Genomic DNA, 27389 nt, shown 5'->3' on the forward strand with positions numbered 1-27389 from the left:
AAAAGGGATCGGAAGCTTAATGTCAGAAAGACAGCCATAGAGATGTACCAGCAGTACCTGCACAAGCTCTAGATCTCTTGTGTGCAAGGTTCAGCTGAACAATGACACGACCTCGGTGGATGATGCTGGCATTCAGACAGAAAGGAAAGAGGTGGGGAGAGAGACTCATAAGAGGCAAGGAGATTAACCTCAGTGAGTTGGATCTGACAGTAAGACATAAGCAGTAGTGACACCGGCAGAGATTTTAGCAGAGACAAGATGACTTTGCTGCCATACCAGATCTCATCTGCCATTATACTCAAGGGGAGAGATAGATCTGTGCTTGCAACTGAGGCTGTCATGTCACACTCTGAGAGGGAAAGGTAGGAACGTCTGAGTCCTACAACTCCTCCCTCCGCTTCTCATGCAGAATATTACAAAACTCTAGCAGAGGCAGACTGTAAAGATCCTCCGAAGGACCCACTGTGGGGGGAGGAGGCATGATTCAGAGACAAAGGCATGATTTGGCCCAACTGCTTTTTCCAGAAGAGGACATTAAGGAGACATACTGCAGTACATTCCTTCCCAACCATACCAGTTAGACTGATGGCCCAGTTAGCCACTTCATTTATCTCCCAAAAGTGTAGGCTTGCTTCTTCATCCAGCAGTAAAGAAGCAAAATACTTATCTGCAGATATGGCTGGGAAGACAGCGGCCAAGTACAGTGATGCCACCGTAACAGCCACAGCTGTGAGCACTGCTGGCAGCTAAGAAGAATGCCAGTATTTCAGAAAAAGCCACAAGATGCTGGAAGTAACAGAGCTCCCTCAGCTTCACCTCTGACTGCCAAGGTCTGGTAGGGATCAAAAGAACAGCTATTTTCATTTGCCCCTACTCTTACCTTGAACCCTAGTACCCTTCCTACTCCTCCCCACAATTCTTCTGACCCAAGCAGCATCTGCTGGAGTTCTATCCCAGTCACCAGCTGACTCCTACCTTCATACACATGCATTTCACTCAATGCTTTTGCTTCCAGTGAGTACCCAGCAGAGGTCCAAACACTTGCTGTCAACTCAAAGAACAACACACAGAGCAGAGCAACATATTTTATGTTCTATGGCTTCAAACCTGTGATATAAATACCTCTAGCTTCAAATTCATGTTACTGCATACAACATATAAGTGTTAGCTCTTGGCACTGTCTTTCAGATTCAACTCCTCTTGCACTTTTAAAAGAACACAGTTTACATGAGGTCTGAGTTGCAGATCTGCTATTCTGGCAGCCCTGCCACATGCTATTGGCTTTTTTGTGAACTCTGGCTCCAGCTACATGCTCACTCGAGAGTGTGTGCCACTCCATGGGCCAAAGTGAAGTAAATCTGACAACAGCTTAGGTATTTATGTACAGGCCAAGGACCTCAGTTAGAATCTACAACTCGGCTTCAGATGAACCTAAAAACATGCATAAAATTTCAGCCGTTTTATTATTCTGTATGGCCTTATTTTTCCTCAAGTCAGGAAAGAGATGGCTTTATTTTTCTTTTTGGAGGAAGTCTGTGCTGATGAAAGTAGTAAGGAAAATTTAAATCAGCTGGTGGATTTAGTGAGGATCTTGGACAGCAATGACACAGACAACTGTTATCATGAACGTTTCACTGAAAATGTAATATCTTCATTTTCTACAGTATTTAACTCAAGAAAGTTTACACAGCTTGAAGAGAATTATTTGTTAAGAAATGAAGTCTCAGTATCACTTGCATCTCATTTCCTAACTTGCCAAGTCCTTCTGTCATCTTTAAAAACACTAGAGATAGTATCATGAAAGCCTGACAGGTTAGTTATTGAAAACAGAAGAAAAAATGTCTAGAATGCAAAGTGCTTGTTTTCTTCTCTGCTACTCACTGGTTCCCCATAACCATGTCTATTTTAAGTGGCACTGTACCAAACCATTTGAACGCTTGGAAAGTTTGATGTTAGCAGGCTCTGTCTAAGTCACAAGTTCTTTGGAGAAGAGAACTTCTCAAGTTATGCACATTGCCTCACAAAACCAGCCCCATATCCAGCCAAAGATCAAAGCCATAAAAAGTATATGTACAATTTCTTAAAAAATATTGTCCCAAAAAAGTGTTTTGAGGAATATGAATAGACAGATTTTCATCTAGACATTTCCATGCTGAAGTCTACTACAAAGGAAAAAGGAACATGAAATATCAAGTCCCATCAACAGCAGAGGAACTCAAAAGCTTCTTAACCAAAGATCAGACATGAACAGTGTCTAATCCAATCAATATCAATATTATCCCAGCTCCCCATCCCTTTCAAGAGATTTCTTCCTCACTGATGCACACAGTAGGGCAACAGCATACAGACAACACATGAACCACTGTGTTCTCTGTAACTTCTGTGCTTCAGAGTCATCCTGATTGAAGGGCAGAAGCATTGTGTTGGCTATGAACACACAGCAGGAAAACCACACTGCCCTGCTTGCAATTGTGTTAGAATTTTACTGCATTTATACACTGCTGTAAACTGATTGATTACTACTGAAAATGGCCAGAGATTATCCCTTTTAAGGACAAATGAATATACAATTTCCTTTGGAAAAAAATAAGCGATAAGGCAGAACTTTAATTTTGTAAATCATATTCACTTCTCTGATCCTCCCCACCAGCCTATTTTCTTCAGTCCAAATTTTATAAAAAATGGTTTCATAGTCCTTTCTGAGCATTACTGGTATGAAAAAAAAAAAAAAAAAAAAAAAAAAAACACAAATCAAAACAAATCAAACCAAACAAACAAAACAACCAATCAAACCAAAAAACAACCCAAAAAACAGTGATCAAAACAAGCAACTGCTTCTCAACACAGATTCTTGCCTGGAATGATGCTGGGGAAACACAGGCTCTCCCAGCTTTAAAAATAATGCACAAGACAGAAGAGCAATTAAATGCTCTGTTTCCATGGCCTTGCATTTATTACATCAGGTCAGAGTGTGATGGTTCACTAGCAGGCAAAAGCTAGCTCTGGTAACCCTGCAGTTTCGACTAAATACAGCTTCTAAGACATCCCAAGAGAAGTCCACAGAACTTTTCAAATTTCCAACTTTTCCAGTTAGTAAGCAGTAAATCTGAAAGAGGCAACCAATAAAGCAGATGCCTTTCTAGAAGGATAGATGCATAGCATTTAGTTTCATAAAATTATTAAACTCAACAGTTTAGCAAATCAAAGTACACATTCATACTCTCTGTGATTATAATCAAGATTTTAAAGGCATTAGAAACAAAGAAAGCCCAAAAGCAAAAAAAAAGAAATTACATTAACCAAAAACTTGATTTGCTGTGCCATCAACAAACAATCCTAGAGATTCAAGATCGGCTCATCGATACATGGTGCAAGTTTGTTTATTTTGAATCCAAGTTGGATGTAGAATCAAAGCTTCACTTCCAAGAACATGCAGACTGATCTCCTTCCAAATCATGCTGTCTTCTCAATCCTGAACTGGGCTTAAAGGTCCAGAGAACACTCTTACCCTTGGTGCGTTTAATTCTTTACTGAACAGCTCTTGACAAAACTAACTGAAAGGCCAGTTAAAGGCAGTTTCTGAGGAGAGGAATGGAGGGATGGGGGAGACACAAAAAAAAAACTAGCAACACCTTTGATTCAGATGAACTTATCTGTTGCACAACAGGCTTGAGAAATTATTCCACCATTAGAAAGTTAGGAGCCTCTCAAAGGAACACTTAGTGTTATGCTCTATTTTGATCAGCAATGCTCCTGACAACTGCAAATTGCTTGAAAAGGGAAACACCAGCTTCTGTTTTGAAAAGAGAAAAGAATAAACAGTGACAGGATGAATGAAGAAGACAAGTTGTTTATATCCAGTCTATTACCACCCAATTGAATGGACATTTTAATGTAGTTACAAAGAAAGAAGGACCAAAAAAAAAAAAAAAAAAAAAAAAGCTGTATTCTTTTTCAGTAAAATTAGAACAGTTCATATTTTTCCAGAATGGGCAATATTTAAAACCTCTGATCATAGCTGGAGTTCACAATTATTTGACAAAGCAAAAAAAGAACCTGAAATTCCACAGAGTATCAAATTAACTTTAAACAGATAACAGCCTAAACTGTAGAAAGTTACAGACTTCTTGCAGCAATTCTACAATCTCATTTGGATCATGCAGTACCTGATCAACAACACTTCATTCTAGAAAGACGTATTATTTCTATTCAAAAACCTACCAGTTTTCCAGTGGTTTTCTGCTAGCTGGAAAACACACCCTTGACTTGATAATAGAGCTATCTACACAGAGGCTTATTGCACAACCCTGTGAAAATAGAGCTTCTCATCGGTCTGTTAACTGGAGAAAAGGAAACAATCCTGATCAAGCTGGCTAGGAATCAAGCACAGGTTCAATTTCCAGCTTTGTTCTTGATCTCCCCGAATGCTCTTGGGCAAATCTTCTGTTCCTTCTCTGTGTTGAATTGCTGAATTTTAATTGTTTTACTTGCATCAGGAAAGCTGTCTTGTGCAGACATAATAAAAGACTGGAGGATTTGTACACTTTATGTATAATTCATTTGGTTGATCACTACAAACGGTATCAGTTTTAGCACGTCTACCATAGTTTCCTTCCCACCATCTCTATCACATTCATAAGCAATAAAAAAAAAAGCAATTTTTTTAAATGCACTGAGGCGTAGACTCCTCTGCACTTCACCATACATAAAAAGGCAATAATAATCTTTCTTTTTCTCTGCCTTCCATCCATCTCTTAAAAACATAAACTCTATGAAGTATGGCAAATCTACTGCCACCTGCCCAGCTATAACTACCTTCCTCCAACAGAACAGGCCAGTGTGCAGCTTCTGAGTTCAGCCATGAACTTTCACTTTCTGTTTTAATTGTACAAATCCCATCTACAGCACCTAAATTTTATGAAATGCTTCAGGGGCACCCATTAATCCCAGCAAAGTTACGTGGGACAAACAACTAAAAATTGCACTACATGCTCTTTGCGATTAGTTTCAGTAATAGTTCTGAAAAACAGTTTTATGGGGCTCAACTCATTTACATATTAAGACTAAGATGATCATGAACTATAATCAACAGAGCACAGCGTTTGTCATCAGTTGCTGGTTAGCTGAAACAGTTCTAAGACAAACAGGGCAAGGGAGATTTAATAAGTTATATTTCTACTACTGCTTCATACTTGTTGACATGCCTACATTTTGTCTCCTTCCCCTTAAAGCCAAAATAGAAAGACATTAGAATACTGGGGCACGTGCATGATTCTGACTCTTGAATGCAGCAGAAGTGCAGAACACACACAAATCCTATGTATAGCACAGGAGAAAAGCCTTACTTCACAATTCTTAGACGATGTTAACTAGGCTAGGGGTCATGGAAAGGCTTAACTATGCTTTTAAGAGAAGTGACGGAGGATCTTGGGAGCCTGGTACACAACATAAAATGAAGATCTCATTTTAATAAGCATACAACCTAAAATAGCCATCCAAAATTACAGTATGTGCAAGAACTTATATTTTAAATATTATTTCATTTCTTAACAGGAGAAATGCATAGGGGACCTCTGTGGTTTAGCCATCTGTACTGCTGGACAGAGAGAATAGCGTGTAATTCTTGCAGCAGTCAATGTCCCAAACCTCAAAAACATTCATTACCAAGGAACAAAAACAATTCCTCCACCGCTGCCGCAGGCACACAAGATGGTAAAAAACAAGTGTGGCAAAACTTTTGCACCCAAGGGTGTACAGTCTTACGGAAACTCTAAGACAGAACATGGAGTAAACATGCATCAGCTCTTTATACTTAAAAATAGCTGCTATGCAGAAACAAGTAGGGTCCTAACAGCCATAAATTAAATGGAGAAACCAGTTCTACATCACAAAGCGATCCCTCTTGTCCAGCTCTAAGTCTTTTGGAGCATAAAGAGGCTTAGACCTCTGATGTGGAGTTTAAGGTTCCTTACAGACATTTAGAGAGGGAAGTTATTCCACGTGCTGTCACCGTTTTGGGTGTTATCTCCATTTCTCATGGCTTAGCTCAAGGGGAGAGACAGCAGCTGGTGGCAGCAGGAAGCTCATATGCCAGGACACACAGACACTACTGGAGCCATAAAGACGAAGGAAATAAGGTAAAAAAGAAGAGAGATTCAGGCATGGAATAGAAAATAACGTAATCAAGAGTTCAGCAAAACCTATCTCCTAAAATGAAGCACAGCTAAAAAACCCAGTCTAACACCTTGCTAGGCAAGAAGGGAATATGGCACTTCAAAATCTCACAGATACACAGAAGTTTATTTTATATTTAATGAAACTGTTAAGATATTCAGCAGGGGAAAAAAAGGTTTATTTCTTAAATACTCTAAGGTCTGCATTCTGGGCCCCAGTCCTTTTTACTGGCAGCTGCTGCTGCGGCAGAGAATCTGAAATCACCAACTTCAAAAAACAGATTAAATGTTGATCTTCCTGTACTAACTGCACATGCTCAACCTGAGTTTAAACTTACCAGGTACAGTCCTCTAAAGAATAAGAGGGCTAATGCTTTCATCCTCAAAACACATGACTGTAGATAACGTGAATTCCCAGTGTAATTACTAAATTATGGAATATTCTTGCTGCAACGCAGAGGTAGGTGGTAGCAGTTTGTAGAGTGCATGTTTCACTCCCACATATACCCCTTTAGTGAACCTGAGTAGGTACTTCAGCCCAATGATTTGTAAAAATCATTCCACTCGCTGTAAACACACCCTTCCTTCTGCTGTTAAATATCTCAGATTGCTGCTGTGAAGCCTGCTCGTGCTCGAGCAAGGCGCATGAAGATCTCCCCCTGGAAGGCTCCATGGTGCACTCAGCTTTTCATTCCCGACTCCACGAAGATCTCTCCTTTCTGGGAATCGGGGAGTGAGTGTGGGTCAGGGAGCTGTGAAGGAACAGCTATTCAGTGATGGCTGCTTTACAGTACTACTTCTAGAGAAAAATAAACTCCTACCCCAAATTTCATCCCATTCCTCTATCCCGCCAGCTCAATCCATTCGATAGTAATTTCCCACTCCAAACTATGAAAGAAAGTGTTCTGGTTACCAAGTAAGGAGGATTCACTTCCATTTGATCTAATTCTAGGTAGAATCAAGGTCTGAAGTTCAGGGGGGAGACAGGAGTGTTATTTTAAGCCACTAGGAATATCCCACATTTATGTGTATTGTGTGCAGCAGATGTTCAGGCAATTTTTGTAGATTTTACTCTTTACTAGCCTATAGTTTAAATTGTTTACATGGTCACACCACGCATAAACCAGTGCAAAGTAATCCAATTCACAGTGGTATCCTGTATTATGAAATATATTCAGTGCCAGTTTTATTTATATGTGTTAAGAATTATCTTGAGTATCTCTGCTGAATACCAAAAGACAGCCAGGATCTGTTTGCCATCAGGCTATAGGAAAAGGGGGGCTGTTCATCCATCAATGTACCTACAAGAAGTGACATGGCTTTAACCACAAATATGTTGGGGCGTGGGTTTATGTAAATAAATTGCGTAAGTATAAAGGACATCTGGTTTAGCAGCAGCAAGCTGGAAAGGGTCCATAGAAAAGTATTAAAAAAATGTTTTAAGTGGGTTTAGAAAACATACAACATTAGTTCTTCTCATCTAGGATAGGAGCTGAAAAGTCAGGGAGGTAAAAAAAGAGTAAAACAACAGTCCAACCAGTAAACAAGAGACTGAAGATCATTTGTTCTTAGCTACTGGAGAAAGTCCACATTAAAGAAATCAGATCATGTTAGGCTTTGTGTTTTTCACTGATGGGGAAGGGAATGCAGAAACGATGTAGAGAGAAACATGCTCTGAATATACTAGAACACAATACAGAAGCTGCAGAATTGCTTGCAACAGGTGATTTTTAATAGCAGTTGGATAGCCATTCCCCAGCTATGGCTTTGTTACAATTAATTCCTGCCTCAGCAAAGGAGTTTCATCTCTGTGTCTTGAAATCGAAGACAAAAAAAAAAAATAATAATTTTTTAAAAAATCAGTGGACTGAACACCCCATACCATTTCACTGAAAATCTTGATTATATCTTGATTATAATGGTTTGGAGTTGCTTGTGTTTATGCTTGGTTTTACACAAAAGTTTTTAAAACTCCTCCAGTAACACAACACATCACTGTTTCTGTTGCCCTTCTGAAGCAGATGAATTTAGCAGCTTTATCAAACACTAAAATTAAAATATTCCTAGATAAACTGCTAGCTACCTTTTATTTTATTTTTTTTAAATAAAAAAGCAGTAAGTTTTTTTAAGATCTTGTTATATTTTCTGGACTGTGTAGGGTTCCCCCCTGATAATGACAGGGTTTTAGGAAGACAAGAGATTTACTTCAGACTGTTGGCTTTGTTTGGCAGTCTACAGCTTTTAAATAATAATGTTAGCAGTAACAACAAAATATAGCACTGATTATATACCATTTCATCTCCATTGGCCTGAATTAGCTCATTTCCCTTGGTCAAGAGATGCCAAAGGATTTCTCTGAAGAGCATGCTCTGAAGAAGTTCAGCAGAGGTACTTTTGCATAATTTGTATCATTACGAAATTTAGGATTTGTTCAGATTGTTTGGGATGGTAATAAAAAGTTTTAAAACTCTCCAACAGCATGCTCTGAACTAACTCATTATTGTTTTGTCCTGTTTCAAGTTATATTACCTAGTTCAAGTAAAAATCTTCACATGCCAGAAAAGCCAAATGATTGGATTCCGTGTGCATAATTTGGTGCACTTCCATCTCTGCAGAGGTTGGAAGCAAGCTATGTGTGTTCAAGATCACTTTTCTATGGACACATTATTTTAAAGGAGAGTTCCTCAAACTTTTCTGTCTTTTCCCACAGACCACCCATTAAGCACGCCACATGAACTCTCCTCCTGGTGCACAAGGCAATGACGCTCTCAGACTGTCTTTAATACCCCTGTAGCAAATATTGGAATTGGTTACACGGAACAGCATATTTCATCTTCTTTTAATGCAGTTTAGCAGCTGGAAAGGAGGACAGCCAAGTCCAAGCAGGCAGCCAACATTACATGGACCACCAAGCAGCATACAGAACATATTTAGAGATCCGATGAAAATCTAAACAAAAACCAGAATATCAGCAATAATTTGGGGACACTTACATCAAGTTCCTGAGATACTCATTAGATAAGACTTACAAGTACTTTAACTGTTTTATTTAGAGGAAAAGACACATTCACTAGAGCATAAAACAATTCTCATCTGGTCTGTTTTATTTAGAGGTAAAGACACATTCACTAGAGCATAAAACAATTTTCATCTGGTCTGTTTTATTAGAGGAAATTTCTAAATATTATTGCAAAACTGGCTCTTGGCAAGCTCTCCTTGTGCAACGCACAACTGGTGTTCATCCAAACAGTTGCGAGGACTGCAGCCTCATGCAATCTTGACTAGCTAATGCTAAACAGATAACATCTCTGCAGTCTGAACCCCCACCTCTTCCTGACCTCAGGTTCTCACTGAATCATTTTACAAAGGTTAAAATATACATGGGATTTTCCCTAAACGGATTAATTAATCCAATTGGATAGCAGAGGGAGACCCATTACATATGCATCTATCTGACCTGCACCACTGCCAGCCTCCAAATTTCCTCTAGGTTAAATTAAGAATGGTGTGATGCACGGCAGGCTGGCACAGGTCTCACCCACCAGCTGCTGTCTCAAGATGTAACGAGCAAACTTCTCCAGATCCATCACAGACCACCACACTGGATGCTCACCTCCTCCACCTATACAAAGCTACGGTCCTCACGCTGCCGTCCATTGGAGCGAAAAATGCTGTAAGCACTTACAATGTGTAACCCTGGGTCCAAAACACTAACTGTATGGGCAGTCTTTAATGACAAATTACTTGCACTGAGGGAAGAGGAGTATTCCTTTACAGGGTCTCTCATGCAAAAGCCCGCAGTGACCCTACCGCAGCTAGAAGTTCAGTTCAGAAGTCTCTGAGGACCATGTTCTGAGGGAATTCACTCAGCAAGTCACCAAGAAGGTATAATCATAAAAATACAGATGCTTATGGCAGGCACATTCACTCCACGGGCAGGTCCGTGGCCCTTTTATGAGAATACACCGGCATCACCACCGCAGCACTAGTCAAAGCATTTTCTAAATAAAAACTCAGACTTCCATAGCTGTTCAGATACTAAAGAACAAATACTCTACCTCTCTCCTGAGGCTGTTATACACCTTGGCTGGTTAACTGAATCATAAGTTTGTTGACTGCCTGCTCAGACAGCATGTTTGCATCAACCTATTGTGATGTGGAACTTCAAATGATGGCTTCAACTTTATATGAGTAGTGGTGTTCACGTGCATGGTGCTACCAAAGTCTACCCCATTTCCCTCTCTTTACAAGGTGGTGGATTGAGTTTCTTTGTTGAAGCTGAGTTAGGAAGGGACGTTCATGGGGTAGCAGTACTGTGAAGGCACCTGGCAGATGAGGATTTGAGTTCCATTCTACCAGACCACCCTGTTCAAATATCACTCCTCTTTACACTGATTGTGTAATACTGAATACTTTCATTGTCTTGTCGGTGAGAAGGTTTCATTTGTTGATTAAGGACTCTTTAAAGCACAAAGTTGTATTCTGTCTAATACCACAGTGTCATGGTTTGAGCCCAGAGGGCAACTGAGCACCATATAGCCGCTCACTCCACCTGTCTCCCCCAGTGATGAGAAGGGGAAAGTAAGCCAGGCTTGGGATTCAAGATAGAACCAGGAGGGATAAATCACCCACTACGGTCACAGGCAAAAGGCAGACTTGTTAGGGGAATTAAAAAAGAACATACATTTATTATAGACACTAACACCACGTAACAGAGTAGGACAGTGAGAAGCATTGCCACATCTTGAGAACACCTTCCCCCCACCCCTCCCTTCTTCCCGGGCTCAGCTCTGCTCCCAATATCTCTACCTCCAGTGGCGCAGGGGCAGGGAATGGGGGGTGCAGTCAGTGCTGCCGCTTCTGCCATCTTTGGTGGGGGAAGCTTCTGGAACTTCTTCTCCCTGCTCCAGGGTGATCCCCTGTCACAGGAGACAGTCCTCCACAAACCCTCTCTGATGTGAGTCCCTCCCACAGGCCACAGCGTTCCCCACGTTGCCCTGGTGTGGGACACCAACTTTCTCCAACTGGATTCCCTCCCACGGCTGCAGCCCTTCCCGAGCTGCTCTGGCGTGGGACACCCCCACATGCTGCAATCCTCCCAGCCCCGAACTACAACAGCGGGGGCTGCTTCTTCCCACAAGATCCTGGCCTCTTTTGGACACAATCACCATTGTCGACCATGAGAGGCCCCTCCCAGGCCATAAATCAGTGTCTGCTCCACCGCAGATCTCCATGGGTGGCAGGGGGGGCCGCCCTGCCGTCTCACCACAGGATACAGGGGGGTCTCTGCTCCGGCACACCTCCCCCCTCCTTTCTTCCTCCGTTCCTCCACTGACCTTGGTGTTCACACAGCTGCAGCAACTCCTCACAAGTCCCACTGCTCCTCACCACGTCCCTTATTAGACACGTTCTCGCAGAGGTGCAGCTGATGGGCTCAGTTTTGGTGCAGAGTTGGGGCTGACTTGGAGCTGGGGGAGCTTCGAGAATCTTCTCACAGGGGGCCACCCCGATAGCCCCCTCCCCTGCTACCAAAAAACCCCACCACTCACTCAAACCCAGGACACACAGGACACTAGTTGCAATTCCATAACAACGTTTATCCTATTCAAACCACACTGGAGCTATCTGTCAGCTGACTCACGACAGTTTTCTTTGTGAGAATTAATATGGCATTCTGCTTGTACCCACAAAAATTGGAAACAGCCTGTCCATTGAGATTTCTGGTATTTTCTGATTTTAGAATAAGCAGAAGTGGCATTGAAGTAGTCTCTTACTTGGTATTGCCGTGGGGCTTTGCCAAAGTGGGTAAGTGCAAAGGCAGTGCTTAAAAATAGGGATGGGGGATGTGGCAGGAAAAAAACATTCTTGGATGTTTCACATTCTGTGATGCAGCGTACATGGCAATAATTTTACTGTTATTTTAAATGCAGTAGGCATGGATTTCGCCCCACCACCACGTTATGCCCAGTAGAGTTTTAAAACTGTAGAGAAAACTGAAGATTTATCCTACTTCTGCATAAACTGGTTTAGAAGAATGCAGACAAGGGAGTGACTTCCTTGAACATCCAAACATGACTTTTACTGTGAATATCAGTTCAGGTTAATCCATGAAAGGAAAAAAAAATGTGCAGTGTCTCCTTTTTAGATTCTGGATGCCAATGGGAGCAAGGTTCTTGTCTGGGGTTTTTTTGCAGTTTATTTTATTCCTCCTTGGTTTGGCAGATAGCTGTTTGGCCAATAATAGTAGATTATGCAGTGATGATGGTTCCAAACTCTTTATGGATAAAATAGTGGTTCTACATCATTTGGAAAATTTGGCTTGCAAATTTTCTCTAGGACTTGAACAAATACAGACTTGACAAAGGTATGCTTGTTTCTGATCTGAATTGTTTCCAGTTTCTAGTTCCAGTTCCAGATGTTATATTAACTCCAAAAGAAGCAAATCTTAAGAAAGCTGGAAAAAGACATTTTCATTCTATCTCCACCAATTGTACAATGTGTGCCCTTGAAAATGTAACATATTTGTAAAATGCAGAAAATTACTCAGAAATAGCACGTGCTGGATTCAGCTGCTGGCAAATGTTATTTTTTGGAAAAAAAGTGTACTCAAGTCAGATGCAGAAGACTCAAATGCAGGTTCCACAATTTGATGTAATTTTCTTCAAACAGTTAAGAAACTTCCCAAATAAAATCATCTTTGTAAAGGGAACCTGCCACATGATACTGGGCTTTAAAGGGTATGAAGTTCAGAGAAGTTTTTAGTGCCAAGTAATGGACGGGATTTCTAATTTTTTGTGCAAGTCTCATGATTTTCCTCCAGTCAAATATTCAAGAATTTGTTTTTGTGAGAGCTTGTTAGGAAGGAGAGCAAAAAGAAGATGAAGCAAAAAGGATTATTTAAAATAATGAAATCTCTAATACTGTGCTTGTATTTATACCACTGATACTACTTAATTTGTCCCCTCTAATGTAGCAAATAAATACAGTAATCTGCTCAAAGCTTTGTAAATCACTCCTTGCTAAAGATGACTGCTTTAGCCAAGAACACTGATTAAACTAAATTCATTCCTTATGGCTCCTTCTGTCTCTCTAAGGTCAGTGTTTGTCCTGCTGGAACTACACAGAGGAAGATTTTCTGCTCTTTTCTTTATTATTCTATAAATCTAACTGGTTTTCAATATTGTGGAGCCAAAGACATGGCACTACTGATAATTTAGCTTTTTCTCAAACACCTGTTCAAATATAGTGGATTTGCTGAAGAGAGAGCATGCTTACAATTTCACTAACTTTTCTTCCATTTTTTTGTCAGAAGTCAGCCAAAGGTCAGGGAAAAAAAAAAAAAGTAATCTGACTTGCTTTATTTTGGGGTTAAAATGATCATAGTATATTACAAATTGAGTCAAAGATTCAACTCTTCCAAGGTCTGAAGGGAAGTGTTAATTAAAGAGGTGTCACAATGCCATTGAACACAGCCGTTTTGATAAATGGATTTCATGTGTCTTTGGTAATCAGTGTATGATTTTTATGGACATAATGGAATAAGATCTTATGCTCTTTGGGGCATGCCTGAACTCTGCTGTTAATGCAAATTAACACCTGGATTATCTTCAATGGCATTACAGTTCACATACTTGCAAAGCATGTGGTTAGCCTGAATCGATCTGAGTACGGTAGGTAAATGAATATGGTTCATTAACTGATGATATTCTTGCTTTAGAGGGCAGACAACATTCTATTATCATTTCCCTGTCAGCCATCATCTGCAGCTGTGATATATTTTTACCCAAGTTCAAAAATTTTTGGTAAGGTCTCCACCAGTGACTATATCTACTTCAACAGGGAGTCCCAAGGACTCTTAGTATCAAACTACGATTCGGCAGTATGTCACTGTTGGACAGAAGAGCTTTGAGTGACATTTTCCCCATTAAATTATTTTCCCTTTAAGTCGTAGGTGCATGTGGCTTGCTCATAAATTCTGCTGTATCGCAAATTAGTGAAGATCATAAACCGGCAAAAACTGTTCCTGACTTGAACTGTGCAAAGGGTCCCTAACAGAGAGCAATAAAGTACAAACGCTATCCTAGGTGAAGAAACATAAAATAATCATCTATGCTATTTGCCCCTCCAATATGTGGAATTTAAGGATATTTCCAGAAAAAAACAGTTGTCACTTCCAAAGCTCCACAATAAAAGTGGCTCTCCACATTTGGACCTGTGTTGGCAATATTCAAAAGAAAGCAGATTGTATCAGTCTCCTTGTACATATTTTTATAGGCTGGTAATTTGTGTGTGCAAGAAGGGAAGCATGTTTTGAAATTCAGTCCCTGAATGCTTTATTTGCTGTCTTGGAAAAGGTTTTGAGCCTAGATAATTATTTAAAATTGAAGAAAATCCAAGAGAGAATGGAAATTTGGGGCCTTAAAAGGTGAGCTACATAGGAGCTCTTTAACATTTTCAGTTCTGTTGTTTTTGCAGCTGACCTACTACTGCTCTGTACAATCTCATGGTCATTAATTGGTTACTCTCCTCAGTGTCTGCTGAATTCTGGTGTTTGCAGAATTGTGTAATATGTTAGTGTGATATGTAATCGAAGATAAAGGTCTCAAAAAGGAGACTAAAAACAATATCGAATTGGCGATGCTCTGCACTGAGGGAAGGCTGTAAAGCTGCGAACGGTAGAGCAGTTGGAAGGTTTCCCCAAACTCCAAGGGCAGTGCAGGGTGTAGTACACACTCTCCTGACAAACAGAGTATTCCAAGCCAAACCATAAACTCTGTGGAAATTGAGCTCCAGCTACGTTGTGTTAGGAGAGATCTTGATTTAAATATGCCCTTTGCATTGGGCTGGGTCAGATGTGTTTTGTTCTGCCTGAAGCTGACTCTAGTTGAATTTTTATTCATTTTTTTTCCCCCTGTTCTTGCCCATCCGCAGCTGCATGTTGCTCCCCATCCCCCAGGCTCCTACTACCTCACAGATGTTTTGGTGCCCTGAAATCTGCCAGCATCACTGCACACATAGTTGCTTTCCTTGAGTCGATCCTGTCAAAATGATCTCCGTTTAAAAAGGCAAGCAGATTTAAAAAAAAAAAAAACTACCAAGGCAACCTCTTTGCCCAGCTCAGCTGCAGCCAGAATACTGACTGGTTGCAGACTTGCAGAGCACTGTCTCTGTGCTGCTGTGTCTTGTACACATGATGCTCAGGGAAGGAACTTTATAGGTGGTTTTGTGCTTAAAAAAATAATAATACAGTGGCATTCACAGGCTTGCTTTATTCACATGCTTTAAGCACAGACCTAGCCATCCACAAACCCACAAACTTAAGATTTCAAAATCTTTTCATGTAGACCTACAACATATTATTCATCATCTTTTATTTTTCAAGTTAAGCTTATTTACCTCTTGAAATTTTCACAGGAGTCTCAGTTACATCCTACTGGTATAAGAAATTAACTGTCTATAATGCACACGCAGGAGAAGCTGCTAGAGCATTGTCAAATACTCTCATTTTGCAGAAACACAACATAGGAAAGGTGCTGGAAAAGCATGGTGCACCTCAACTTCAGCAGCAGGTTGAAGCAAAAAAAAAAAAAATGTATTATTCTTATCTTCCCACTTCACTCTGAGACTTAATTTTTCAGTTTTCCTCAACCCATGGTTTCCCCACCCATATAAATAGCCAAGACTAATTATTGTTTTAACGCAACATGTATCTGCCTTTCCCAAACAAGAAAGGAAATTAATGTCTAAAAAGCTTTCAGTTCATCATAAAATGGTCCAAAATCAGAAGGAAGTCAATCTGTTCCCTACAAAGGAACTACGTGGGGTTAAAAAAAAAAAAAAAAAAAAAAAAAAAAAAAAACACAGAACACAAATCAACACAAGCTTCTCACAACATGAACTGTCCTCATTCTTATTATGGTAACACCTAGAAGTGGAAATCAAGATTCACACCCTGAAAGATGCAATGCAGGCACATTGTGAAGGACTGTCACCTGAAGAACTTGCTGTTCACAAGGCAAAGAATGAAAGGGGGTCCACAAAAGACCGGAATTAAGGGTCTTGCCCATGGGCAAGACGTGATCCATGGCAGAGACAAGATGAGAACCTGGTGTGCTATGTAGAGCCCTCATCAGTGTTACTTTCCAGACAGAGTACACCTAGAGCCTTCTTATACCTTCAAGGTACCCCACAAACAAATTTTAATAGAGTAAAAAAAGGCATACATTTTACCGTGGCAAAGTGTTTAGGAATTATCTCAGCCACCTGAACTCTCTCATCCCTTTGGTAGCCTTGACAAAGTATACTGCAAATAAGAAACTAAACTCCTGATATACACCACATCTGAAAAGTGTGACTAAATGTTTTTCCATCTTCTCTATACTCCAATTTCAGCAAATTTAAGTGCCAAAAGAAATAACTCTGGGGCTATGCTACAGTGCAAATGAATCAGATACAGAACGAGGGGAGGGGGGAAAAAAAAAATAAAAAAGACACAAATGACACAGTGCCAGTTCAAAGAAAAACCTAGCTTCCATTTTTGGGATTCGAAAGACACATAGATCATCTCCAAAATCAGAGAGCCACAATATAAGCAACACACTGCTGGAAGAACAGAAAGAGAAACGGGAATGCAGACATTTTTCCCCACATATAAATTAAAATATACAAATTCTAAAACCACTTATAAAACAGAGGTGACAAAACGCATTCATGGGGTTTTTATTTATTTTTGTCCAAAACCTATCCCTTATTTCTGCAGAAGATAGGGTACAAGCCTATTAGCATTACACAGGGAAGCAGCATCACAGAGGGCAGAGCAAAGTGCATTTGTTTACACTAAAACAAAACTAACTCAAGCAATGTGTGGCCTTCACTGATCTGATTGTCCTGTTTTGTGCAGTGTATCGCTTTCCTCCACCCTTCATTTGCACTATTTGGCTGTGTCTTCGTTGCTAAAGATGTAATTATTACATTAAGATAGATATTTCAGTGTAAAAATGCCAGCAAAGAAACGTTTTATATCAAATAGAAAGCCAGTGTCATTATTTCATTCCTCACCTGAGATTTTATCAGCTGCAGGGAGTTGCACTGACTCTATCAGGATTTTTACATTAAGATTGTAATATCCATGCAATCATTACACCTGTTTCAGCACTGAAGATACAGCCCAGGACTTTCAGAGCAGGAAGCCTTCTCCCTTTGTGTCTGGGAAACATCCAGGGCATTTCAGACGAAGTGATATTCCAAACAACTATTCCAACCCTCTGCTATAGTTGAGAAAAAGAAATAAACACTGGTGTCCTTCAGGAGTCAGACTGGGAGTCTGACTAAGGCAGAACACACTTAATATGTTCACCACTGCAATGCACTGCCTAGGATTTACCACATTCGTAGCTGGACTAACTATGAGTGCTATGTGTCCCCTCTCTGGTGAATTCCTTTAAGCCCAGTAAAGTTATTACAACCAGTTTTTACACCTCTTCTATTTCCAGTTGTTACGGTCTGTTCTGAAGTTTAAATGTCCTGGACTCTGCCCTCCCTATTATACATAGGCATATTTTTTTTTACTTATTAAAGAACACTGAAAAATGTAAACGTTAATACAAAATCTATGATCCACAGCCTAAAATCACATTTCCAATCCAGAAACGTGACAAACACGACACATGTTGACATGCCAGACACTAGCACACCGTCCGCAATTAGCAACTGCACTTTAACTTTTTATAAACAAGACCCTGCAGCAGATTATTAATAAACATGAAATACATGCAAGAAATGACCACGTGCATTTAAGTAACACCCTCCAGGTATGAACGATAATGACTAAACTCAGAAGCAGACATCTACCCTCTTAAAAATACAACAGGCAATTATGAACACAATTTAACCCCCATATTTACATGAAAATGAGAAGGGCTGTTTTCCCTACATACTCAAGTTGGAAGTCTTGCTTAAAAAAAAAAAAATGTATTATGGCCCAAATGTAAGCCTTGCGTGAATAATTTAAAAACAAACAAACAGAAAACACCTTAAAATTCATTAGTGAATTGCAAGAAAACTGAACACAGTGCCTGTATCCACCTAGCCTTTGAAGCACTCTCTGAAAGAGAAGGCTGAACAACCAGAGTATTATTAAACCAGAGGAAAAACCTACCTTCTCTAAAAAACAGATGTACACTAGACAACAAGAGCACTTGCTTTTTATGAAAAACAGCTTTCTCCTCAAAAACAGCAACAAAAAAAAGACAACCAACAACAACAAAAAAAAAAGTGAGCGCACACCAAATAGGCACTAACCTGAAGCACAGTTGCCAGAAGCCCTTCACTTCTATACTAACCTTAGGCACCTCATTCTGTAACTAAATACTTGCTCAGAGTTAGGTCAACCTTCACTTTCTACTTGCAGAAAGCACTGTAACATTACAATAAAAGTAGTACACAGTGGAGACAGATAACTCTTTTATCAATCTCATCTAATACAAAAATTAACTAAAGAAGATGCAAATAAAAAAATGAAGATTTCTTTCTCCTTTAAAACGGGGACCTAAAGTCCAGAACTCCCTGCTCACATCGGTCTTCCATTAATTATCATGTGCAATACGTGTCAACCTTGCCATCAACAAACCTCACTTAGGTGACAAAGTAACTCAGTTTTGAGGACAATTCAGGGGTTTTATCTCCTTTTCTGTGACTAATACTGGCAATGTAGAGCAGCACTGTGTGATACGCATTATCAACTTGGTAGGAATGAGATTCAGAACCACCAATGCGCTTTATAAAAGTCACCGAGGAGCCAATAACTAGAAGTCATGACCATCCATCCACTACTCCTCAATAATTGTGCCATGAATCTCTGAAGCAAGAAGATGCACTTTATGTCCTCTGTTATCAACATGTGAAAAACATCTACTTTCTTATGTTTTACTTGGAGGAAGTTAGGGCATCTAAAACCTCTCAAGAATGTGCTCCACTGATTACAGCATTATGTTGTTTCCTTCATAAAACCCCAGAATGCAGAATATGTTTATATATATATATATGTACACACACACTTAATAAGGTAACAAGATTTGACATCAAGTGATACCAAACATTTCTAAAGGCTACTTAAGTTGAAGCTTTCAAACCAAAACCTTCCATCTCATGCAATAATTGTGCAAGGACACCACAGAACAGCGCAACATCAAAGGAAAAAACATCTATTTACTGCAGAACAGTTAATCCATACAATTAACCCTCTATCACATCACACTATAAATGCAAACACATGCTCCATTTCTGTGTTGCTCAGAAGATTCTCCAAGATGCTATTCTAGTCTCTAATGAGGTGCAGAACAATGAAAGACTTGCAAAAATAACAGATTGGGTTTAGATTATATACTTTTATATATATATATATATATATATATAAAAAAATTTAAAAAAAATAACACAGAGAACAAAACATCATAGGCTGTGTAACATCTGAATTGCATGGAAACATGTGGCATTATCTTTCTTTCAAAGTTGAATATGTTAGACCCATCAAATCCTTGATCTTGCAGTATCAGTTTTATTAGACTAGAGGAAAATTTATTTAAATCATATTTTGCCCTGTATCATAAAGCAGTCTCTGTCTTTCTCCTCACTGATGCAGGTATTAATAGCACATCTGATGAGAGAAGGGAGAGAAAGGGGAGGCGAGAAGAAGGGAGAGAGAAAGAGAGATAAGAGAAAAAAATAAAATAATGCAAGAAAATAATTGACCAAGTGAAAAACATGCCACAAAACAAAAGGTAACTAAGATTATTCAGCCCGGTCCACTAATCTAGTTGACTACATGGCCACACATTTTTGTGCTGTCACTGGATGGGGCATGGTATGGAAGCTGGATGCTGCTTAAACTAAAACCCCTGGAGAGAGCACTCCCTTTGAAACGCAGTCTCTTCCTAATCTATGCCAGGTGCTGCAAACAAATTCCTTTTCAGTCAGGCTTAAAGCAACACTGGTAGTTACTAAAAGGTTTCCAGTAGTCTCTAGAACATTTAAATTTAGTAAATCCACTGCATGGTGTGACACTGTTGCAACTTCATTTGTATTGAGCTGTGCCTAAATACTGTTTAAAAAACTCAAACCAAACACAGAAAAACAAAAACAAAAAAAAAACAAACAAACAAACAAAAACACAAAAAAAAAAAAACCATACATATACAAAAAAAAAAAAAACTTCTGCAAGATTTAGGAAGCAACAAGAGAACCATTTGTAGAGTTCAACTTAAGGATCAAATCAGCCTCTGGGGAAGAAAAAAAAATTAATTAAAATCTAAACAATAAGCTGCACATAAACCAAATTCAGGGCTATTCGGGGTTTGCATGTAAACTTTTGTGTACTATTCAAATAGAGCATTTTTTTGTTAGTGATGATTTTACAACTGTATAGAAAATGTGCTTTGAGATTGCTAGCAGACAAATTCCAGGAATTCTTGGTTTTTAACATGAATTTACAGCTGCCACTTCAGACACTGGGAAGAATTTTGAAATCATTACTGCTTTGCTGATGCATCACTGAAGCCAATGTAACAGGTGGAGTTGAAGTTGAAAGATCTGTAGTACCCAGCAAAAAGAGTCTGATCGTACATTTGGCACATATTCAGCTGAACATGGGAGAAAGACAGGCACAGAATGCTATCTGCTGTAGACTGATCCATTTGTTAATGCTTTGGGATCATGACAGCAAAAATTATCCTCTTAGGAATACGCAATATTTATGACAGGACTTTGAATAAATTACCATTCCATGTTTCAAAGTCTTTCTAAATAAAGAAGATAAAACACACTCACCTCTGGCCACACATACAACAGTGATCTGACAACTGACATCATACACATCAATAACTGCAAAAAGAACACTGATTTTTTTTTTTTTCCAGCCATCTTACCTTCCTGATGAAGGCCAAAGTTTTGAAACTGAACTTGGATAGCTTAAAAGTTAAACTTTCATTGAAAGAAATGTTGCCAAGCACACTAAGCAAACACAACTTACTCAAATACTCACAGTAATCTGTTCCCAGTGTCCTGCTGATGTTTAAATAGGAAAATAACCCTGCAAAGTCCATTCCTTTTTATAAACAGCCAACATTAGTTCAGACTTTATAATAACAAATTGGTGCTAAAGCTTCTTTTTGCAGCCAGAAGTGTGTGTGCATAATGCTTACTCATCTCCCACTGTGCTTCACTGCTCTATTCTTGCATACAAACACTTCAGTAGAAAAAAAAAAAAAAAAAAAAATAAAAAGAGTTATCAAAACTCTAGTTCCTGGAGAAAACGGGGAGGGTTTTGTAGAATTCAGTACATTGCTTCTGCCTCACAATAAAGTAGCAGACAAGTTATACAGAAGAAAGCATTGCATGCAGCTGTAATTCAGAGCACAGCAGCTGACAAGTTATATTTTTATCCCTGCAACCTCTCCACGTGCCTGTTGATGCCCAAGCCACCAGAAACCGCACAAAGGCTTTTCATTAGCACTAGTACATAGTCTTGCAATTGCTATGAGGCTTTGCTGAACCAGTGATGAGTACCTGTCAACACAGTGGTTTCCAACAGCAATGACAGTCACACAGCAGGGAACAGAGACCTGAAGTCATTTTAGTTTCCAACACAGATCAAGATTTTATTTATAAAAATAAAATAAATAAAAGAACTGCTGCTAGAGTCTCAAAATGAGCATAGGAGAGGATGTGTAAAGCAGCTTCCTCCCAATTAATTGCCAGGGAACTAAACAGCTGGAGAATTTAGTGGTAATTAAAAAAGAACAGCAGAATTTAGAAGTAAAATAACAATTCCTACCCCATTCTAGTACACTGGTTTGAGTGTACCTGTCCTGCAGCGTGGGCTCCCAAGCAAATCATTACTTTTCTTGTCCATTCAAACAAGTCCTCCCACCTACCTCTGTCTCATTGCCAGCCAATAGCCAAAAAACATGTCTGGAAGACACTCTTGCCACATAACCTGCAATGTTCTCCTAGGCTGTTGGCAATATGTTAAGAGAAGGGATACCTAAAAGAAGGCATCCTTCCTCAGAAACTAGCATTTGTGGGCAGTCTGCTAGGACCTTCTTGCCAACAAGCATATGGACAGGTGTCATGTTATAAACAGCCATGATAATGAATCAGTTTATATCAAGATGCGACCAGCAGATGCTCAGGTTCAGTAACACGAGCCTGTCACACAGTCTCAATCCCTACAGTACAAATTCAGCTCCAAGGTTAGGACTGAGAAAGGGCTATAATGAAGTATTCCAAAACAGATCTTTGTGGGGAAATCATTCCAAAATACAAGCACCTTTTGGGAAGTAATTGTGGAATAGCTGTTAGGTTTTTAATTCATATTCTATTTCAAAGAAAGCAAGTTTTGTTACCCTACGAAAGCCTTATAATCATACAAGGAAGGTGATACTAACAGCTCCCAAGAACATTCCTCAAAGTTGGGCACTGCAGAACATCCCCTTTAAAAAGAAAACCTTCTGTGTCCCTGCAAGATTGACTCCACAGAATCCTAGGAATCAAAAAAACATGCCAGAATCTTTACCTGTATCTATCAAATGCCTTCTGGATGGGCACAGCAGCTTTTACAGGTGCATTTTGCATATGTAATAGCACCCGTGTCAAGGGGCAAGTATGGCTTGGAGGCCTGAGTCAGCTGTATTGAGAACTTACAGTATTCCACATCCTCCCTCATTGCACACAGACTTCCTCAGGAAGACAAAAAAAAAAAAAAAACCACAAAACAAAAAAAAAAAAAGAAACAACACAACCCAAAACCAACAAAAAACAACCCACAACTCAGAATAACCAGGCAAGAGGCCAATGCTTACAAAGATCCCACAGCCATTGTTCAGAGAAAACAAGTCACTTGCATCATTCCCCACATGCAACAAGCTTTGGGCTGGCTGAATTCTGCCTCGGAGGACCAGTGCCAGATGTGCTCTATCTCCAGATGCCAGGAGTTCCACACCCTAGGGATCAGCAACCAAAGTTATTTTCCATGAGCTGTAATTACTGTGGCAGGATGGAGAAGAGCTGGATGTGTCAAGGTGGTAATCCCCAAGGTAAAGGAATCCTAGATCACTTAAAACTTTTGCAGACAACAATGAAGACCTTAATTTGGACCATGCAAGTTGAGAGATAATATGCAACAGAGGTCACAGTTGTAAAGTACTTCTACCTGCTCATCTTCTCTCCATTGTGCACTAGGCTAAACGCCAAGCAGCAATCATCAAACACAGGCTAAATTGCAGCTTCTCCAGTTTTACCAATTCTGTCATGGGCAGCCAATGTTAGTGGAGCCACATGCTAAGGGACAGCAGGCAGGCTCTTCAAACTGCCAGAAATAAGAGGCTGTTTTGGGGTTGGTTTTTTCCTTCCATTCAATGACGCTGCCTCATCATCCTACTTCTCTAAGTAACCCAATAAGTTTCCAAGAGCTCTCTTGACCCCTGTTTTTAATTACCCACCTACAGACATTCCAGCCTTTAGCAATCTTGGTTCTTCAGACAGCAGTGGGGTGGGGGGGAACACAACACAAAGCAAGCCGGTAAAAGAAAAAACAATACACGAGATCCCTGCCTAGAAGAGCTTTCAAACTAAGAAGAAATACTGTCAACACAGGAGAAGGATACAACATGCAGAAATTGTAAAATAAAGACTGCAAAAGGTATGTAAAGTGGTTATGTGCGATCAAATATTTGGGTGCATAAAACTGATCAGGCATACAATTCTGATTAATAAAATACACATTGCCCTACCTTTCAGGGATACTTTACCTAACATCCTGTTTGCAGGTTCACTTCTCTCTAATGAAACACCAGTCACTGGGAGAATAATACAATGCAGTCAAACAAAGCAGGTTTATTACTAGACGGTTATTTTAAAAGTATGTGTATAGGAAAAGACTACTCTGAGGTGACTCTTGCGTAAAACACTCCAAGCTGCATTCAGAGAGACCATTTATGTATCACTGTCACCTTTTCTCATGCGAAAAGCTGGAGTTCACAGACTTAAGGGCATGATTCAATAACAATATCAAAAAACAATCCAGCTATACCGAATTCCAGTCTCACACCTACCGACTGTGAAACTTTCCTCCTTAAAATAATGTATCAAGATCTTCCATGAGGAGTCAAAATCCACATAAAAAGCATGGCTTTTTTTTCAGAAACAGAATGTTATTCAATAATACAACCATTAGAACGAAAGGAAAAAAACAGAGCAGGAGAAACTGGTTAACCAAGCGTTTAAGCACATAAGACTATACATACATATTATATACACACTCAGACATATACATATGTGGAATACCCTCCCCCCCCCTCCAAATATCTCACACCCTTCCACATGTACATACTTCAGCATAAACTATCCAAGACCTTATAAGAGAATACTTCTGCCTAGGTCAGCACTTCTGTGAACTACAGGCAAACCTGTCCCTGCTCTGGGGAGCTGAGTGGTCTGGTAGCACATTTAGACCTCGAGCAACTACTGGTCACTAAGTAAAATCCAGGCATTTTCCAGTTCTCTTGATCATGCCAAACAGCTTCCCTTTCCACAAGTGTCTTGAAGGCTCTTTAAAACACTAACATTTGCAATCAGCCGAATGACCTCAGCATTAACAGGAATCTAACACAGGGATTTTGTCACAACCATCCACGATTCCTTCAAGTAGAAGGAATTACCACCCTCCAATCCTGACAAACATGTTGTTTTCTGTCGCTTTGATAGTGAAAGGGAAGTTCAAAAGTAGCCAGGATAACCCGTGGCCAACTCTCTGCCCTTAATTTAAATTTAAAATCTTCCTAGCTGAGCATTTAATTTTGCAGTTGCAGTCAGATATGACAGTAAAGAGGGTAATGACCACAGCCATGAAAACATTTCAGAGAGAAAATTAATCACAACCTATATCACATTTTTGGCCACAAACTGGCTGTGAACAGACAGCAATTCCTCTGAAAATATTAACCATCTGTAGAACTTGTTTGTCAGTTTATTAGGCAAATAAGATCTAGCAGCAGAGTGTTAATATACTTACTAAGTATCAAGCACACCATTAGAAGTTCAAATGGTACGCATTAGTTCTGCACGCAAGCTACAGAGCTCACTTCAGTTATTCACCTGCAACTCCTACAGAACACCTGCAGATAATGGCTTATTTACTGCAAATATCATCCAACACTAGCTTAAATTTTTGCTGGTGTGTGTGCATTTCTCCCAATTTTACCGTTAGCTACAATGTTCACAGAAACTTAAGTCTTGAGCTCCCTTAAGAGTTGATTGAGTCTGTTCAAAAAAATGTCTCTGGAAACATTCCCTGACTCTTTACAGGGTGGGTGCTTCTAGCAGTTGCCATAACTGACTTCTGCAATTGAAAAATGCACCTTTTTAATGGCATCATAGAAAACCTCCTCCTCCTGTGTACAGATTCCAAAGTCACAGCTGACACCAAGAGTAAGTAGGGGTTTGTAGCTCAGGGTGGGGTGGGTGTTGAAGAAAGATTAGATGAGATGAAAATCCAGGTTCATACAGGTCTTTGGGGCAGGTAAAAGGGAAAAACTTGCAAACGATTCAAGCCCAATTTACTGAGGCTTCACTATAGTTTTGCCTGCATTAGCCACACCCTACCTAACTCTCACTGTGCAGCTTGCCTAAATAAATCCAGATGTGCAACTCTTCCTGAGTATACACTTTCTAACACCTGAACACCTGCAAACTTGATTTTTAGAACATGGGTAACAGTCAACTTTATTCAGACAGTAAAAAACACGCTGTTAAAAATCAGACAAATTCTCAGTAACTACAGATTTCTTTTACTCAGCTATTGAAGACACAGATAATGTATAGACTTTTTTTTAAAAAAAAAAAAAAAATCATCCACAGCCAGGCAGACCTTCTAAGTGGAAAATGCTACCCATGTGCATTTTTATCCTCTCGACTCTGACTTAAGAACATGAATACTAACACAGCAGTATAATCTGCTTTCACATATTTTGTGAAAGATACATCCAGGTAAGTCACCAATACAGAATTCCAAGGCTAAAATATTTTCCCCTCAAAATAAATAAATTTAATGTTTAAACACATCGTACTTCAAGCTGCCACGCTTCAAGCAGGGGAAGCAACTGGAGAAAAATCTGAAGAAAGAGAAAACTATTTATATCATATTTAATGTCAAAATTCATTCCTATAGGGCACGCAACTCTATTCTGAGTTTCTCAATTGTTCTAGAACCAGAAAATTTTCAATGACTGAAATGAAAACAAGTGTGGCAGAGAAAATATGAAACCTACTTGCCATGAGTGACCTAACTTAAACAGGATAGAGTTCATAAGCCACATTTTATTTAAAATAACTAGTTATGCAAATTAAAGCCTCCAAAGCTCCTTTAAACTATATGCACACTATAAGTAGTCGTCAATATATATCTAACACTGGGTAATCTAGGATTCAGCGGTCAAAGGCGATACTTTCTATAAAACAAAGGATTAGATTTTTGGTTTTTAAATTCTTCTGCTTTGAGAAGTTCAAGAAACAGCTTTTGTATTAAGCTACAAGTGCTAATAAAGAACACTAAGTATGTTATACAGACATCCCCTATAGTTACACATCAGAGAATAAATCTCATAACCTTTCAGTCCTTCTTCTTGAATTATTCACTGTCATCAGCAGACACAGCTTGTTATCCAAGAGCAAATTCTTGCTTTTTCTCTTTCTTCATAATGAAATGTAAAACAGATACAAATATACCTCTATTTCAGAATACATTTTCGTGGCATCACCAAGACACTGGTCTAAGTGATTGAACTAAAAACACTATGTGAAGACAGATACACAGCAGCATCATTTCCTAGGTTACTTCGAGTGCCACGGCTTTGTGATTGTTCTTTTAAAGCAATCATTCTTTGCCCAAAAAAACCTTATATTTATATCTGCATAAAAACTTGAAGAAATTGTCCCTTACCGATTATTTAGAAATAATCCTTGAACATCAATAATAGTAATGAAGACATAAGACCTTTCACATCACCTCAAATATCAAGTAGGCACCCCTTCTCAAACTAAAGCTAGAGATATTGGCTTAGAAGACTTTCTAAAATTTGACACACTGAGATTTCAACCCTCAGCAGGCTCTTTGGACAAAGTCTGGTTACATAGGAGTATGTCACAGCTTACGTAGCATCCTAG

The 27389-nt window shown here is 39.4% G+C and overlaps 1 protein-coding gene across 2 annotated transcripts in view; it reads right to left on the reverse strand.

The window, feature by feature from the left end:
* The window catches only part of LRP5 (LDL receptor related protein 5), a 166401-nt gene that overhangs the window by 132140 nt on the left and 6872 nt on the right, over positions 1-27389 (reverse strand). The gene's annotated exons all lie outside the window — the stretch shown is intronic.

The sequence above is a fragment of the Tyto alba genome, unplaced genomic scaffold (assembly GCF_018691265.1).
Source record: "Tyto alba isolate M040663 unplaced genomic scaffold, T.alba_DEE_v4.0 Super-Scaffold_8, whole genome shotgun sequence".
NCBI lineage: Eukaryota > Metazoa > Chordata > Aves > Strigiformes > Tytonidae > Tyto > Tyto alba.